General features: G+C 36.2%; 1 pseudogene; it reads left to right on the top strand.

The window, feature by feature from the left end:
- The first annotated feature begins 14,546 nt into the window (after positions 1–14,546).
- On the top strand, positions 14,547–15,943 carry LOC119562548 (annotated as a pseudogene).
- Positions 15,944–20,287: the final 4,344 nt, after the last annotated feature.

The raw sequence follows: 20,287 nt of genomic DNA, 5'->3' as shown, positions 1-20,287 counted from the left end.
GAGAGCTAGGCTGTTGAGATTTGGCGAGCAGATTCCTGAGCTTCTTACGCAGCGCAAGTTTGTTTCAGTAGAGTGCCACGCCCCCTCTAACGCCCACAAACCGCCCAAAACTGTGGCTCCTACAGTTTTGATGCTAGAGTAAAAATTTAAACTGAAATGAATTGTTCTCATCAATACCTATCGATTGACTTAAAAAAAGTTTGCCACGCCCACTTTAACGCCCACAAACCGCCCACAAACGTCAAAAAATCGTAAGTATGAACGCGGATATCTCGGAAACTATCAAAGATAGAGTATTGGGATTTCAGATTTAGATTCCGTAGCCTTGTACGCAGCGCAAGTTTGTTATGCGAATATGCCACGCCCACTCTAACGCCCACAAACCGCCCAAGCCTGTGGCGCCCACAATTTTTATGCTAGATTAAAAATTTTAACTGAAATGTATTGGTCTCGTCAATGCCTATCGATTGATCCAAAAAAAAATTTGCCACGCCTACCCTAACGCCCACAATGCTTAAATCTGTCTTCCGCCGGTAGGTGGCGCATTTAAATCTCGCTTTGCTGCTTGCATATCTCCATTTCCCTTTGGTCCCTTTAGGTGAGTAACGGGTATCTGATAGTCGAGGTACTCGACCATAGCGTTCTTTCTTGTTAATTTTAGGGTGAGGGTATCAACCTGAACGATTACAAGCAGGGGTATATTTATTATTTTAGACGTTGTTAGTTTCATTGCCTATATTAATTGGTATTTTTTATGTAATAAATAAAACAGGTTCTATAAATTTTTATTTAATAAATAATTTTATATTTAATTATGACTTATTATATTTTGGTTTATTATGTGCTTTTTTAGTAAAAATACCAATATTTTTAGTTCATCTATGATTGCCTAAGGCTCATGTTGAAGCTCCAGTTTCTGGGTCAATAATTATACCCGTTACTCGTAGAGTAAAAGGGTATACTAGATTCGTCGGAAAGTATGTAACAGGCAGAAGGAAGCGTTTCCGACCCCATAAAGTATATATATTCTTGATCAGGATCACTAGCCGAGTCGATCTAGCCATGTCCGTCTGTCCGTCTGTCCGTCTGTCCGTATGAACGCTGAGATCTCGGAAACTATAAGAGCTACAATACTGGGATTTGGCATGCAGATTCCTGAGATTCCTGCGCAGCGCACGTTTATTTCAAAAGAGTGCCACGCCCACTCTAACGCCCACAAACCGCCCAAAACTGTGGATCCTACAGTTTTGATGCTAGAACAAAAATTTTAACTGAAATGTATTGTTCTCATCAATACCTACCGATTGACCCAAAAAAAAGTTTGCCACGCCCACTATAACGCCCACAAACCGCTCACAAACTTCAAAAAATCGTAAATATGAACGCGGATATCTCGGAAAATATCAAAGATAGAGAAACGGGATTTCAGATTTAGATTCCGTAGGCTTGAGCGCAGCGCAAGTTTGTTACGCGAATATGCCACGCCCACTCTAACGCCCACAAACCGCCCAAATCTGTGGCGCCCACAATTTTTATGCTAGATAAAAAATGTTAACTGAAATGTATTGGTCTCGTCAATACCTATCGATTGATTTAAAAAAAACTTTGCCACGCCCACTCTAACGCCCACAACGCTTAAATCTGTCTACCGCCGGTAGGTGGCGTTTTTGCTGCTTGCATATCTCCATTTTCCTTTGGTCCCTTTAGCTGAGTAACGGGTATCTGATAGTCGAGGTACTCGACTATAGCGTTCTTCCTTGTTTTTTATTAATTTATTAAATTTTACTGATAAATAATTAAATTTAGTTATTATAAATAAAATATACACAAACACAATAAGATTTTATTTATTACCTTAAATTTATAATAATAATTTTTTTTAATCACTAAATCTGATAAATATCCCCCTATTTATATAATTTAATAAAATTTATAAAATTTAATCTATATAATATGAATGTAATATATTTATTTACATTAATTAATTTTATATAAATAAATATTTATAATCATACCCGTTACTCGTAGAGTAAAAGGGTATACTAGATTCGTCGGAAAGTATGTAACAGGCAGAAGGAAGCGTTTCCGACCCCATAAAGTATATATATTCTTGATCAGGATCACTAGCCGAGTCGATCTAGCCATGTCCGTCTGTCCGTCTGTCCGTCTGTCCGTCTGTCCGTATGAACGCTGAGATCTCGGAAACTATAAGAGCTACAATACTGGGATTTGGCATGCAGATTCCTGAGATTCCTGCGCAGCGCAAGTTTATTTCAAAAGAGTGCCACGCCCACTCTAACGCCCACAAACCGCCCAAAACTGTGGATCCTACAGTTTTGATGCTAGAACAAAAATTTTAACTGAAATGTATTGTTCTCATCAATACCTACCGATTGACCCAAAAAAAAGTTTGCCACGCCCACTATAACGCCCACAAACCGCTCACAAACTTCAAAAAATCGTAAGTATGAACGCGGATATCTCGGAAACTATCAAAGATAGAGTATTGGGATTTCAGATTTAGATTCCGTAGGCTTGAGCGCAGCGCAAGTTTGTTATGCGAATATGCCACGCCCACTCTAACGCCCACAAACCGCCCAAGCCTGTGGCGCCCACAATTTTTATGCTAGATAAAAAATGTTAACTGAAATGTATTGGTCTCGTCAATACCTATCGATTGATTTAAAAAAAAACTTTGCCACGCCCACTCTAACGCCCACAACGCTTAAATCTGTCTACCGCCGGTAGGTGGCGCATTTGCTGCTTGCATATCTCCACTTTCCTTTGGTCCCCTTAGCTGAGTAACGGGTATCTGATAGTCGAGGTACTCGACTATAGCGTTCTTCCTTGTTATATTTTAAAATCATATTTTATAATTATATTAATAATAAAATAATTTATTCATTTTATAAATTAATTGCACAAAAATAATTTTTTTTAGTAAATTAAAATAAAATATTAAAATAATTAAATTAATTAATTTAAATTTTATCAATAAATATAAATTTTTAATTTTTATATTTAAATTAAAAAATTTAATTTTAATAATTAAATAAATTTTTTAAATTTTTAGAAATAATTAAAAATAATAAAAATATACTAAGTTCAAGACATAAATAGTAAAAAACAAGGAAGAACGCTATAGTCGAGTACCTCGACTATCAGATACCCGTTCCTCAGCTAAATGGACCTAAGGGAAATGGAGACATGCAAGCAGCAAAGCGAGATTGAAATGCGCCACCTATCGGCGGTAGACAGATTTAATCGATATGGGCGTTGGAGTGGGCGTGGCAAATTTTTTTTTGGGTCAATCGATAGGTATTGACGAGACCAATACAGTTCAGTTCAAATTTTTTATCTAGCATGAAAATTGTGGGCGCCACAGGCTTGGGCGGTTTGTGGGCGTTAGAGTGGGCGTGGCATATCTGCGTTACAAACTTGCGCTGCGCACAAGGCTACGGATTCTAAATATGAGATCCCAGTTCTCTATCCTTGATAGTTTCCGAGATATCCACGTTCATATTTACGATTTTTTGAAGTTTGTGGGCGGTTTGTGGGCGTAAAAGTGGGCGTGGCAAACTTTTTTTTTATCAATCGATAGGTATTGATGAGAACAATACATTTCAGTTAAAATTTTTATTCTATCATCAAAACTGTATGAGCCACAGTTTTGGGCGGTTTGTGGGCGTTCGAGTGGGCGTGGCACTCTACTGAAACAAACTTGCGCTGCGTAAGAAGCTCAGGAATCTGCACGCCAAATCTCAATAGCCTAGCTCTCATAGTTTCCGAGATCTCAGCGTTCATCCGGACAGACAGACGGACAGACGGACAGACGGACAGACGGACAGACGGACAGACGGACAGACGGACAGACGGACAGACGGACAGACGGACATGGCTAGATCGACTCGGCTAGTGATCCTGATCAAGAATATATATACTTTATGGTGTCGGAAACGCTTCCTTCTGCCTGTTACATACTTTCCGACGAATCTAGTATACCCTTTTACTCTACGAGTAACGGGTATAACAAGGAAGAACGCTATAGTCGAGTACCTCGACTATCAGATACCCGTTACTCACCTAAAGGGACCAAAGGGAAATGGAGATATGCAAGCAGCAAAGCGAGATTTAAATGCGCCACCTACCGGCGGAAGACAGATTTAAGCATTGTGGGCGTTAGGGTAGGCGTGGCAAATTTTGTTTTGGATCAATCGATAGGCATTGACGAGACCAATACATTTCAGTTAAAATTTTTAATCTAGCATAAAAATTGTGGGCGCCACAGGCTTGGGCGGTTTGTGGGCGTTAGAGTGGGCGTGGCATATTCGCATAACAAACTTGCGCTGCGTACAAGGCTACGGAATCTAAATCTGAAATCCCAATACTCTATCTTTGATAGTTTCCGAGATATCCGCGTTCATACTTACGATTTTTTGACGTTTGTGGGCGGTTTGTGGGCGTTAAAGTGGGCGTGGCAAACTTTTTTTTAAGTCAATCGATAGGTATTGATGAGAACAATTAATTTCAGTTTAAATTTTTACTCTAGCATCAAAACTGTAGGAGCCACAGTTTTGGGCGGTTTGTGGGCGTTAGAGTGGGCGTGGCACTCTACTGAAACAAACTTGCGCTGCGTAAGAAGCTCAGGAATCTGCTCGCCAAATCTCAATAGCCTAGCTCTCATAGTTTCCAAGATCTCAGCGTTCATCCGGACAGACGGACAGACGGACAGACGGACATGGCTAGATCGACTCGGCTAGTGATCCTGATCAAGAATATATATACTTTATGGGGTCGGAAACGCTTCCTTCTGCCTGTTACATACTTTCCGACGAATCTAGTATACCCTTTTACTCTACGAGTAACGGGTATAAAAAATGATGCACCGTTAGCGTGTAAAGTTCGTAATAATCAACCATAATTAACATCTCGACAAATATGATTAACTCTATAAAAAGCTAAATTAACATCGGGTGTGTAGTGTACACCTAGAAATAATCCAGTTAAAATTTGAATAATTAAACATAATCCAAGTAAAGAACCAAAATTTCATCTTCTTGAAATATTAATTGGAGCTGGTAAATCTACTAAAGCATTATTAGCAATTTTAAATAAAGGGTGGGAAGTTCGTAAAGGTTTATTCATTAATTATGATATTATTCGAATAGGTGCCTTAAATAATTTAGTAATTTTTACTACTACAATTTAAGTAATTAATAAATAATTTATTAATAAAATTGTAATAAAATTAGTAGGAAAATTATATAATTTATTTAATGATAAAGAGTTTTCTGTAAAGTATGAATTTATTTTAATAATAGATTCTATTTCGTTGTTTATTAAAAATAATGAGATAGAAGTTTTGTCGATAATAAAAGATAAAACAAGAAAGAACGCTATGGTCGAGTACCTCGACTATCAGATACCCGTTACTCACCTAAAGGGACCAAAGGGAAATGGAGATATGCAAGCAGCAAAGCGAGATTTAAATGCGCCACCTACCGGCGGAAGACAGATTTAAGCATTGTGGGCGTTAGGGTAGGCGTGGCAAATTTTTTTTTGGATCAATCGATAGGCATTGACGAGACCAATACATTTCAGTTAAAATTTTTAATCTAGCATAAAAATTGTGGGCGCCACAGGCTTGGGCGGTTTGTGGGCGTTAGAGTGGGCGTGGCATATTCGCATAACAAACTTGCGCTGCGTACAAGGCTACGGAATCTAAATCTGAAATCCCAATACTCTATCTTTGATAGTTTCCGAGATATCCGCGTTCATACTTACGATTTTTTGACGTTTGTGGGCGGTTTGTGGGCGTTAAAGTGGGCGTGGCAAACTTTTTTTTAAGTCAATCGATAGGTATTGATGAGAACAATTCATTTCAGTTTAAATTTTTACTCTAGCATCAAAACTGTAGGAGCCACAGTTTTGGGCGGTTTGTGGGCGTTAGAGTGGGCGTGGCATATTCGCATAACAAACTTGCGCTGCGTACAAGGCTACGGAATCTAAATCTGAAATCCCAATACTCTATCTTTGATAGTTTCCGAGATATCCGCGTTCATACTTACGATTTTTTGACGTTTGTGGGCGGTTTGTGGGCGTTAAAGTGGGCGTGGCAAACTTTTTTTTAAGTCAATCGATAGGTATTGATGAGAACAATTCATTTCAGTTTAAATTTTTACTCTAGCATCAAAACTGTAGGAGCCACAGTTTTGGGCGGTTTGTGGGCGTTAGAGTGGGCGTGGCACTCTACTGAAACAAACTTGCGCTGCGTAAGAAGCTCAGGAATCTGCTCGCCAAATCTCAATAGCCTAGCTCTCATAGTTTCCAAGATCTCAGCGTTCATCCGGACAGACGGACAGACGGACAGACGGACATGGCTAGATCGACTCGGCTAGTGATCCTGATCAAGAATATATATACTTTATGGGGTCGGAAACGCTTCCTTCTGCCTGTTACATACTTTCCGACGAATCTAGTATACCCTTTTACTCTACGAGTAACGGGTATAAAAAATGATGCACCGTTAGCGTGTAAAGTTCGTAATAATCAACCATAATTAACATCTCGACAAATATGATTAACTCTATAAAAAGCTAAATTAACATCGGGTGTGTAGTGTACACCTAGAAATAATCCAGTTAAAATTTGAATAATTAAACATAATCCAAGTAAAGAACCAAAATTTCATCTTCTTGAAATATTAATTGGAGCTGGTAAATCTACTAAAGCATTATTAGCAATTTTAAATAAAGGGTGGGAAGTTCGTAAAGGTTTATTCATTAATTATGATATTATTCGAATAGGTGCCTTAAATAATTTAGTAATTTTTACTACTACAATTTAAGTAATTAATAAATAATTTATTAATAAAATTGTAATAAAATTAGTAGGAAAATTATATAATTTATTTAATGATAAAGAGTTTTCTGTAAAGTATGAATTTATTTTAATAATAGATTCTATTTCGTTGTTTATTAAAAATAATGAGATAGAAGTTTTGTCGATAATAAAAGATAAAACAAGAAAGAACGCTATGGTCGAGTACCTCGACTATCAGATACCCGTTACTCACCTAAAGGGACCAAAGGGAAATGGAGATATGCAAGCAGCAAAGCGAGATTTAAATGCGCCACCTACCGGCGGAAGACAGATTTAAGCATTGTGGGCGTTAGGGTAGGCGTGGCAAATTTTTTTTTGGATCAATCGATAGGCATTGACGAGACCAATACATTTCAGTTAAAATTTTTAATCTAGCATAAAAATTGTGGGCGCCACAGGCTTGGGCGGTTTGTGGGCGTTAGAGTGGGCGTGGCATATTCGCATAACAAACTTGCGCTGCGTACAAGGCTACGGAATCTATATCTGAAATCCCAATACTCTATCTTTGATAGTTTCCGAGATATCCGCGTTCATACTTACGATTTTTTGACGTTTGTGGGCGGTTTGTGGGCGTTAAAGTGGGCGTGGCAAACTTTTTTTTAAGTCAATCGATAGGTATTGATGAGAACAATTCATTTCAGTTTAAATTTTTACTCTAGCATCAAAACTGTAGGAGCCACAGTTTTGGGCGGTTTGTGGGCGTTAGAGTGGGCGTGGCACTCTACTGAAACAAACTTGCGCTGCGTAAGAAGCTCAGGAATCTGCTCGCCAAATCTCAATAGCCTAGCTCTCATAGTTTCCAAGATCTCAGCGTTCATCCGGACAGACGGACAGACGGACAGACGGACATGGCTAGATCGACTCGGCTAGTGATCCTGATCAAGAATATATATACTTTATGGGGTCGGAAACGCTTCCTTCTGCCTGTTACATACTTTCCGACGAATCTAGTATACCCTTTTACTCTACGAGTAACGGGTATAAAAAATGATGCACCGTTAGCGTGTAAAGTTCGTAATAATCAACCATAATTAACATCTCGACAAATATGATTAACTCTATAAAAAGCTAAATTAACATCGGGTGTGTAGTGTACACCTAGAAATAATCCAGTTAAAATTTGAATAATTAAACATAATCCAAGTAAAGAACCAAAATTTCATCTTCTTGAAATATTAATTGGAGCTGGTAAATCTACTAAAGCATTATTAGCAATTTTAAATAAAGGGTGGGAAGTTCGTAAAGGTTTATTCATTAATTATGATATTATTCGAATAGGTGCCTTAAATAATTTAGTAATTTTTACTACTACAATTTAAGTAATTAATAAATAATTTATTAATAAAATTGTAATAAAATTAGTAGGAAAATTATATAATTTATTTAATGATAAAGAGTTTTCTGTAAAGTATGAATTTATTTTAATAATAGATTCTATTTCGTTGTTTATTAAAAATAATGAGATAGAAGTTTTGTCGATAATAAAAGATAAAACAAGAAAGAACGCTATGGTCGAGTACCTCGACTATCAGATACCCGTTACTCACCTAAAGGGACCAAAGGGAAATGGAGATATGCAAGCAGCAAAGCGAGATTTAAATGCGCCACCTACCGGCGGAAGACAGATTTAAGCATTGTGGGCGTTAGGGTAGGCGTGGCAAATTTTTTTTTGGATCAATCGATAGGCATTGACGAGACCAATACATTTCAGTTAAAATTTTTAATCTAGCATAAAAATTGTGGGCGCCACAGGCTTGGGCGGTTTGTGGGCGTTAGAGTGGGCGTGGCATATTCGCATAACAAACTTGCGCTGCGTACAAGGCTACGGAATCTATATCTGAAATCCCAATACTCTATCTTTGATAGTTTCCGAGATATCCGCGTTCATACTTACGATTTTTTGACGTTTGTGGGCGGTTTGTGGGCGTTAAAGTGGGCGTGGCAAACTTTTTTTTAAGTCAATCGATAGGTATTGATGAGAACAATTCATTTCAGTTTAAATTTTTACTCTAGCATCAAAACTGTAGGAGCCACAGTTTTGGGCGGTTTGTGGGCGTTAGAGTCGGCGTGGCACTCTACTGAAACAAACTTGCGCTGCGTAAGAAGCTCAGGAATCTGCTCGCCAAATCTCAATAGCCTAGCTCTCATAGTTTCCAAGATCTCAGCGTTCATCCGGACAGACGGACAGACGGACAGACGGACATGGCTAGATCGACTCGGCTAGTGATCCTGATCAAGAATATATATACTTTATGGGGTCGGAAACGCTTCCTTCTGCCTGTTACATACTTTCCGACGAATCTAGTATACCCTTTTACTCTACGAGTAACGGGTATAAAAAATGATGCACCGTTAGCGTGTAAAGTTCGTAATAATCAACCATAATTAACATCTCGACAAATATGATTAACTCTATAAAAAGCTAAATTAACATCGGGTGTGTAGTGTACACCTAGAAATAATCCAGTTAAAATTTGAATAATTAAACATAATCCAAGTAAAGAACCAAAATTTCATCTTCTTGAAATATTAATTGGAGCTGGTAAATCTACTAAAGCATTATTAGCAATTTTAAATAAAGGGTGGGAAGTTCGTAAAGGTTTATTCATTAATTATGATATTATTCGAATAGGTGCCTTAAATAATTTAGTAATTTTTACTACTACAATTTAAGTAATTAATAAATAATTTATTAATAAAATTGTAATAAAATTAGTAGGAAAATTATATAATTTATTTAATGATAAAGAGTTTTCTGTAAAGTATGAATTTATTTTAATAATAGATTCTATTTCGTTGTTTATTAAAAATAATGAGATAGAAGTTTTGTCGATAATAAAAGATAAAACAAGAAAGAACGCTATGGTCGAGTACCTCGACTATCAGATACCCGTTACTCACCTAAAGGGACCAAAGGGAAATGGAGATATGCAAGCAGCAAAGCGAGATTTAAATGCGCCACCTACCGGCGGAAGACAGATTTAAGCATTGTGGGCGTTAGGGTAGGCGTGGCAAATTTTTTTTTGGATCAATCGATAGGCATTGACGAGACCAATACATTTCAGTTAAAATTTTTAATCTAGCATAAAAATTGTGGGCGCCACAGGCTTGGGCGGTTTGTGGGCGTTAGAGTGGGCGTGGCATATTCGCATAACAAACTTGCGCTGCGTACAAGGCTACGGAATCTATATCTGAAATCCCAATACTCTATCTTTGATAGTTTCCGAGATATCCGCGTTCATACTTACGATTTTTTGACGTTTGTGGGCGGTTTGTGGGCGTTAAAGTGGGCGTGGCAAACTTTTTTTTAAGTCAATCGATAGGTATTGATGAGAACAATTCATTTCAGTTTAAATTTTTACTCTAGCATCAAAACTGTAGGAGCCACAGTTTTGGGCGGTTTGTGGGCGTTAGAGTCGGCGTGGCACTCTACTGAAACAAACTTGCGCTGCGTAAGAAGCTCAGGAATCTGCTCGCCAAATCTCAATAGCCTAGCTCTCATAGTTTCCAAGATCTCAGCGTTCATCCGGACAGACGGACAGACGGACAGACGGACATGGCTAGATCGACTCGGCTAGTGATCCTGATCAAGAATATATATACTTTATGGGGTCGGAAACGCTTCCTTCTGCCTGTTACATACTTTCCGACGAATCTAGTATACCCTTTTACTCTACGAGTAACGGGTATAATAATTGAAGTAATTGTTCAAATTATAATATTAGAATATTTTAAGATAATAATTATAGGTAGAATTAAAGCGATTTCTACATCAAAAATTAAAAAAATAATAGTAATTAAAAAAAATCGTAATGAAAATGGTAATCGAGAAGATGATTTTGGATCAAATCCACATTCAAAAGGAGATCTTTTTTCTCGGTCAATAAGTGCTTTTTTTGATAGAATTTAAGCTAAAACAAGGAAGAACGCTATAGTCGAGAACCTCGACTATCAGATACCCGTTACTCAGCTAAAGGGACCAAAGGGAAATGGAGATATGCAAGCAGCAAAGCGAGATTTAAGTGCGCCACCTACCGGCGGAAGACAGATTTAAGCATTGTGGGCGTTAGGGTAGGCGTGGAAAATTTTTTTTTGGATCAATCGATAGGTATTGACGAGACCAATACATTTCAGTTAAAATTTGTTATCTAGCATAAAAATTGTGGGCGCCACAGGCTTGGGCGGTTTGTGGGCGTTAGAGTGGGCGTGGCATATTCGCATAACAAACCTGCGCTGCGTACAAGGCTACGGAATCTAAATCTGAAATCCCAATACTCTATCTTTGATAGTTTCCGAGATATCCGCGTTTATATTTACGGTTTTTTGAAGTTTGTGGGCGGTTTGTGGGCGTAAAAGTGGGCGTGGCAATTTTTTTTTTGGGTCAATCGATAGGTATTGATGAGAACAATTCATTTCAGTTTAAATTTTTACTCTAGCATCAAAACTGTAGAAGCCACAGTTTTGGGCGGTTTGTGGGCGTTAGAGTGGGCGTGGCACTCTACTGAAACAAACTTGCGCTGCGTAAGAAGCTCAGGAATCTGCTCGCCAAATCTCAATAGCCTAGCTCTCATAGTTTCCAAGATCTCAGCGTTCATCCGGACAGACAGACGGACAGACGGACAGACGGACAGACGGACAGACGGACAGACGGACATGGCTAGATCGACTCGGCTAGTGATCCTGATCAAGAATATATATACTTTATGGTGTCGGAAACGCTTCCTTCTGCCTGTTACATACTTTCCGACGAATCTAGTATACCCTTTTACTCTACGAGTAACGGGTATAATTAGGGGGTTATGGGTTATTACGAGTTATTTCTTTTTTTACAGCTAATAAATTTAAAATATAGTTATACCCGTTACTCGTAGAGTAAAAGGGTATACTAGATTCGTCGGAAAGTATGTAACAGGCAGAAGGAAGCGTTTCCGACCCCATAAAGTATATATATTCTTGATCAGGATCACTAGCCGAGTCGATCTAGCCATGTCCGTCTGTCCGTCTGTCCGTCTGTCCGTCTGTCCGTCTGTCCGTCTGTCCGTCTGTCCGTCTGTCCGGATGAACGCTGAGATCTTGGAAACTATGAGAGCTAGGCTATTGAGATTTGGCGAGCAGATTCCTGAGCTTCTTACGCAGCGCAAGTTTGTTTCAGTAGAGTGCCACGCCCACTCTAACGCCCACAAACCGCCCAAAACTGTGGCTTCTACAGTTTTGATGCTAGAGTAAAAATTTAAACTGAAATGAATTGTTCTCATCAATACCTATCGATTGACCCAAAAAAAGTTTGCCACGCCCACTTTAACGCCCACAAACCGCCTACAAACTTCAAAAAATCGTAAATATGAACGCGGATATCTCGGAAACTATCAAAGATAGAGTATTGGGATTTCAGATTTAGATTCCGTAGCCTTGTACGCAGCGCAAGTTTGTTATGCGAATATGCCACGCCCACTCTAACGCCCACAAACCGCCCAAGCCTGTGGCGCCCACAATTTTTATGCTAGATTAAAAATTTTAACTGAAATGTATTGGTCTCGTCAATGCCTATCGATTGATCCAAAAAAAAAATTGCCACGCCTACCCTAACGCCCACAATGCTTAAATCTGTCTTCCGCCGGTAGGTGGCGCATTTAAATCTCGCTTTGCTGCTTGCATATCTCCATTTCCCTTTGGTCCCTTTAGCTGAGTAACGGGTATCTGATAGTCGAGGTACTCGACTATAGCGTTCTTCCTTGTTTTATTTGAATTAGAAGCTCCAGTTTCTGGGTCAATAATTTTAGCTGGAATTATATTAAAACAAGGAAGAACGCTATAGTCGAGTACCTCGACTATCAGATACCCGTTACTCAGCTAAAGGAACCAAAGGGAAATGGAGATATGCAAGCAGCAAAGCGAGATTTAAATGCGCCACCTACCGGCGGAAGACAGATTTAAGCATTGTGGGCGTTAGGGTAGGCGTGGCAAATTTTTTGTTGGATCAATCGATAGGCATTGACGAGACCAATACATTTCAGTTAAAATTTTTAATCTAGCATACAAATTGTGGGCGCCACAGGCTTGGGCGGTTTGTGGGCGTTAGAGTGGGCGTGGCATATTTGCGTAACAAACTTGCGCTGCGCACAAGGCTACGGAATCTAAATTTGAAATCCCAATACTCTATCTTTGATAGTTTCCGAGATATCCGCGTTCATATTTACGATTTTTTGAAGTTTGTGGGCGGTTTGTGGGCGTTAGAGTGGGCGTGGCAAACTTTTTTTTGGGTCAATCGATAGGTATTGATGAAAACAATTCATTTCAGTTTAAATTTTTACTCTAGCATCAAAACTGTAGAAGCCACAGTTTTGGGCGGTTTGTGGGCGTTAGAGTGGGCGTGGCACTCTACTGAAACAAACTTGCGCTGCGTAAGAAGCTCAGGAATCTGCTCGCCAAATCTCAATAGCCTAGCTCTCATAGTTTCCAAGATCTCAGCGTTCATCCGGACAGACAGACGGACAGACGGACAGACGGACAGACGGACAGACGGACAGACGGACAGACGGACAGACGGACAGACGGACATGGCTAGATCGACTCGGCTAGTGATCCTGACCAAGAATATATATACTTTATGGGGTCGGAAATGCTTCCTTCTGCCTGTTACATACTTTCCGACGAATCTAGTATACCCTTTTACTCTACGAGTAACGGGTATAATTAGGGGGTTATGGGTTATTACGAGTTATTTCTTTTTTTACAGCTAATAAATTTAAAATATAGTTTTATTTGAATTAGAATTAGATTAGTAGGAGGTGTATTAGTAATATTAGTATGTTTACGTCAGACAGATTTAAAGGTTTTAATTGCTTATTCTTCTGTTGCTCATATAGGAATTGTTTTAGCTGGGTTATTAACAATAACTTATTGAGGGTTATGTGGTTCTTATACTTTAATAATTGCTCATGGTTTATGTTCTTCCGGGCTGTTTTGTTTAGCTAATGTTTCTTATGAACGATTAGGTAGTCGTAGTATACTAATTAAAAAGGGGTTATTAAATTTTATACCTGCTATAACTTTATGATGATTTTTATTAAGATCTGCTAATATAGCTGCTCCTCCAACATTAAATTTATTAGGAGAAATTTCTTTATTAAATAGAATTGTTTCTTGATCATGAATTTCTATAATTATATTATAATTTTTATCATTTTTTAGTGCTGCTTATACCTTATATCTTTATTCTTTTAGTCAACATGGGAAGTTATTTTCTGGAGTTTATTCTTTTAGAGGAGGTAAAATTCGAGAATATTTATTAATATTATTACATTGGTTACCTTTAAATTTATTAATTTAAAAAAAAAAATCATGTATATTATGATTATATTTAAATAGTTTACAAAAAATACTAATTTGTGGTGTTAGTGATATGAAATAATTCATTTTAGATCGTGAAATATTTATCAATTTGTAGAATTAGATTTGTTAATTTAATTTCTATTAGTTTATATTGTTTTTTATTAAGTTTATATTTTTTATTAAATAATATAGTTTATTTTATTGACTGAGAAGTTGTTTCTCTAAATTCAATAAGAATTGTAATAACTTTTTTATTTGATTGAATAAGTTTATTATTTATATCTTTTGTTTTAATAATTGCTTCTTTAGTAATTTTTTATAGAAAAGAATTTATAAGAAGAGATGAAAATATTAATCGATTTAATATATTAGTATTAATATTTGTTTTATCTATAATATTATTAATTATTAGTCCTAATTTAATTAGAATTTTATTAGGTTGGGATGGTTTAGGATTAGTTTCTTATTGTTTAGTAATTTATTTTCAAAATATTAAATCTTATAATGCTGGGATATTAACTGCTTTATCTAATCGAATTGGAGATGTTGCTCTTCTTTTAGCTATTGCTTGAATATTAAATTATGGAAGATGAAATCATATTTTTTATTTAGAAGTTATACAAAATGAATTTGAAATATTAATAATTGGAAGATTAGTAATATTGGCAGCTTTAACTAAAAGAGCTCAAATTCCTTTTTCTTCTTGATTACCTGATGCTATAGCTGCTCCTACTCCTGTTTCTGCTTTAGTGCATTCTTCTGCTTTAGTAACAGCTGGGGTTTACTTATTAATTCGGTTTAATATTGTTTTAAGAACTTCTTGATTATGTCAGTTATTACTTTTATTATCTGGTTTAACAATATTTATAGCTGGATTGGGGGCTAATTTTGAATTTGATTTAAAAAAAATTATTGCTTTATCCACTTTCAGACAATTGGGTTTAATAATAAGAATTTTATCAATAGGATTTTATAAGTTAGCTATATTTTATTTAATAACACATGCTTTACTTAAGGCATTATTATTTATATGCGCCGGAGCTATTATTCATAATATAAATAATTCTCAAGATATTCGGTTAAAAGGGGGTTTAAGAATTCACATACCTTTGACTTCTGCTTGTTTTAATGTTTCTAATTTAGCTTTATGTGGAATACCTTTTTTAGTTGGATTTTATTCTAAGGATATAATTTTGGAAATCGTTAGAATAATAAATATTAATATATTTTCATTTTTTTATACTTTTTTTTCAACAGGTTTAACTGTTAGTTATTCTTTTCGGTTAGTTTATTATTCAATAACTGGAGATTTAAATTGTGGAAGTTTAAATATATTAAATGATGAAAGTTGAGTAATACTTCGAGGCATATTAGGTTTATTAATAATAAGAATTATTGGGGGGAAAATATTAAATTGATTAATTTTTCCTATTCCTTATATAATTTGTTTACCTAGATATTTAAAATTATTAACATTATTTGTTTGTATTTTTGGGGGTTTATCAGGTTATTTAATTTCAATAACAAATTTATATTCTTGAAATAAATCTTTATTGAATTATAATTTAGTTACTTTTTTAGGATCAATATGATTTATACCTTATATTAGAACTTATGGAATAATTTTTTACCCATTAAATTATGGTCAATTAGTAGTAAAAAGTTTTGACCAAGGTTGATCTGAATATTTTGGAGGTCAACATTTATAATACAAGTTAACTAATTATTCTAAAACTTTATTTTTAATACATAATAATAGTTTAAAAATTTATTTAATATTATTTGTATTTTGAGTTTTAATTTTATTTAATTTTTTATTATTTTTATATTCAAATAGCTTATATTTAGAATATGACACTGAAGATGTTATGGAGATTAATTAATCTTTGAATATAGTGAATTAATTTTAGTAATTTATAAAAATAACATATTTTATTATTACAATGAAAATGTAAGGTTTTAATTAAAACTATATAAATAGAAGTATAAATGGAATTTAACCATTATAAGAAAAAAGTTAGCAGCTTTTACTTGATCACCATACTTCCCTAATTGGGGTTCATACCCAGTTATGTCATTAACAGTGATACGCCTCTTTTAGGCTTCAATTAAAGAGTAAGGGTAAATTTACCTAAGGTTAGGTCGAAACTAACTGCAATTAATCGCTTCGTATTCTATTTAAGGTAGATTGAATATTCAATACTTTTTGAATGCAAATCAAATGTTATAATTAACTACAACCCTATTTTAATTTTATCAATTTAATATACCTTGATTTCATTCATGGTATAGCCCAATTAATAAAACTAAAATAAAAATAATTGAAGTAATTGTTCAAATTATAATATTAGAATATTTTAAGATAATAATTATAGGTAGAATTAAAGCGATTTCTATATCAAAAATTAAAAAGATAATAGTAATTTAAAAAAATCGTAATGAAAATGGTAATCGAGAAGATGATTTTGGATCAAATCCACATTCAAAAGGAGATCTTTTTTCTCGGTCAATAAGTGCTTTTTTTGATAGAATTTAAGCTAAACATATAACAACAGTTGTAATTAATAAAATTAATGAAGCAATAATAATAATAGAAAAAATTATCTATACTATTTATTAATAGACCTTATGATTGGAAGTCAAATATACTTTTATACTATATAGATAATTATGATAATAGTTTAACCTCCTCATCAGTAAATTGTAATATATAAAAATAATCAAACTACATCTACAAAATGTCAGTATCATGCAGCTGCTTCAAATCCAAAGTGATGACTTTTTGAAAAATGATTTTTAAATGTCGTAATAAACATACTAATAAAAAAGTTGTTCCAATTAAAACATGGACTCCATGAAATCCTGTAGCCATATAGAATGTCGATCCATAAACTGAATCGGCAATAGTAAATGGAGCTTCAATATATTCGTAAGCTTGTAAAATAACCTCCTAATAATACAGTAAAAAAACAAGGGAGAACGCTATAGTCGAGTACCTCGACTATCAGATACCCGTTACTCAGCTTAAGCGACCAAAGGGAAATGGAGATATGCAAGCAGCAAAGCGAGATTTAAATGCGCCACCTACCGGCGGAAGACAGATTTAAGCGTTGTGTGCGTTAGGGTAGGCGTGACAAATTCATTGTTCAATAGAATAAGTTAGCCGCGCACTTTGCTCTCTCTGAGCGCCGGCAGTGCTTTTCTCTTTGCCGCTAAGTTCGGCCGGCAACTATTTACATACACACACATACACGCGTAAAAACATTTCGCACTGTCTGGCTCTGACGTCATAGCTTTTTTTCTTGGGAGGTTTGTGGGCGTTAGAGTGGGCGTTTTTTTGGGTCAATCGATAGGTATGGACAAGACTAATACATTTCAGTTAAAATTTTCTATCTAACATCAAAACTGTAGGAGCCACAGTTTTGGGCGGTTTGTGGGCGTTAGAGTGGGCGTGGCACTCTACTGAAACAAACTTGCGCTGCGTAAGAAGCTCAGGAATCTGCTCGCCAAATCTCAATAGCCTAGCTCTCATAGTTTCCGAGATCTCAGCGTTCATCCGGACAGACAGACGGACAGACGGACAGACGGACAGACGGACATGGCTAGATCGACTCGGCTAGTGATCCTGATCAAGAATATATATACTTTATGGGGTCGGAAACGCTTCTTTCTGCCTGTTACATACTTTCCGACGAATCTAGTATACCCTTTTACTCTACGAGTAACGGGTATAATAAACCTTGAGTAGTTTGAGAATGATTTCTTTCTATTATACTGTGATGAGCTCAAGTTACAGTTACTCCTGAAGCTAATAAAATAGCTGTATTTAATAAAGGAATTCGGAATGGATTAAATTAAATAATTTCTAAAGGAGGTCATGAAGCTCCTAATTCCATTGCTGGTGATAATCTTCTGTGAAAGAAAGCTCAAAAAAAACTAACAAAAAATAAAACTTCTGATAAAATAAATAAAATTATTCCTCATCGTAATCCGATAGTTACAGCGTAAGTGTGAAGTCCTTGATATGTACCTTCTCGTGATACGGGTCGTCATCATTGATGAACTGTTAAAATAGTGATAATATTACCTAATAAAAATAATTAAATATCATACTGATGAAATCATTTTACTATACCTGATTCAGTTGTTATAGCTCCAATTGCTCCTGTTAAAGGTCATGGACTGTCGCTCAGTCGACAGCCACTCTGTTGCGCTCTCTCGCTCTCGAAGTCTCTACGCGCTCTTATACTTTTGTGTTCTTGTGTGTCTACATTTTTATTTGTTTGATCCCAGTGTCAAATTAAGTGAGGTATTTATAATTCTTTTGATTCTTTGGTTTTATTAATAACTTTTTTTCTTAAATTAAAAATGGCTCTTTTTTGTAGCAAAAAAGATTGTCAGTTTGGATCGTCACCTAATGACGTTTTTATTAACTGTCGTCTCTGCAACATAGTCATACACCCAAAATGTACTGGACTTGTTGGCAGAGTAAAAGATTATATTGATCTGCGTGTTGGTTTTTCGTGGACTTGTGCCTCATGCGTGGAAATAGATCGTGATTTGGATGGCTATGTTGCGCTGACCAATGATCGTTTTATGAAACTGTTCGATAAACTCATGAGCGTAGTTGCTGATTTTAAAGAGTTTAAGGCGGACCTTGATAATAAAAAAATGTCAGTAGGGTCACCTAAACGCAAGAAGACTGCTCCTTCAAAATCTCTTCAAGTAAAGGCATCAGTTCCAAATCCCAACTTAGCTTCTAATATTTTTACCCGATCGGTAACGGCAGCAATGTCGGCATCCACTGGGGCTGGGGGACCTAAAGCTTCTCTGACAGCAGTACCCATAGGTACCAAAAGCTCTGGAGTCCCTGTTTCTGCTAGTCAGCCTACCGTTTCAAACCTTACGCAGCTTTCTGTGCCTACGGTGGAAGTTAGCTCTATAGGAGTCCCTAGTCCCGATAATCAGACGAACGATGTTCAGATTGCTGGTGGTGGAAGAAAGAGCCTCTCGGTTGTTCCATATAGGAAGCAATTATTTGTGTCTCGTTTAACACCTGAAACCACATCTGCAGATGTTTTGGAATTTATACAACAGGAATTCCCATCTCAAAACATCACAGTGGAGGAGTTTAAATTTCCATATGTTCGTAGGATATCTTCCTTTAAAATATCTGCTCCTCCGGAAGTATTTAATGTACTAAATTCTAAAAGTTTTTGGCTTAATGATGAATTGGTCATAAAAGAATTTGTTCCAAACAGACGGAGATCTAATAATAGGCCTTCCACGACAGTACCTGCGCCAAAAAACTGAGCAGTTTATTTTTGGCCTATCAAAATGTTAGGGGACTTAATATGAAGCTACCTAAGCTTTATGCTGACTCCTCTGCCTTTTCGGAAGACATTCTGGCCTTTACTGAGACTTGGCTGAAACCGGAGATATCAGACTCTGAAGTTCTGTCCAAAAATTTTAGTATGTATAGAACTGATCGCTCTCCTCGTAGGGGGGGGGTGGGGTGCTGGTTGCCGTTACCTCTACTTTAACATCGGAAAGGATATACTTTCTTAATTCCAATGAAATAGAATTCGTTTAGTAAACTCAATACCTTGATTTCACAATATAACTGGACAAATTTATATAATTGCTTGGATATTGAAAGTGCTACGGAACTATTTTATAGTGTCCTAAACTCTTTTTTCTGTGAATGTGTTCCTGATAGTTTTGCTCCTAAGTTAGACAGGTCTCCTTGGTTTACCAATCAGTTGCAAAGACTTAGAAAATTAAAAACAAACTTCTATAAAAAGTACAAAAAGTCGGGTAGGCCATCCGATTTTTCAAGATATGTGGTGGCTCGTACTAATTTTAATGTACTTAACAGTCATTGCTATTCCATGTATTTGAACCGATGTAAATTTGAATTTTCAAAGGATCCAAGGCAGTTTTATAACTTTGTCAATGCTAAGCGAAAGTCTTCAGCCTTGCCATCATCTGTACGATTAAACTCTATTGAGGCATCTACGGATCCCGAAATTGCAGATTTATTTGCTGAATTCTTCCAATCTACTTATAGTTC

The sequence above is a fragment of the Drosophila subpulchrella genome, unplaced genomic scaffold, assembly GCF_014743375.2.
Source record: "Drosophila subpulchrella strain 33 F10 #4 breed RU33 unplaced genomic scaffold, RU_Dsub_v1.1 Primary Assembly Seq57, whole genome shotgun sequence".
NCBI classification, from domain to species: Eukaryota; Metazoa; Arthropoda; class Insecta; order Diptera; family Drosophilidae; genus Drosophila; species Drosophila subpulchrella.
This window is presented reverse-complemented; position numbering and strand designations above follow the sequence as displayed.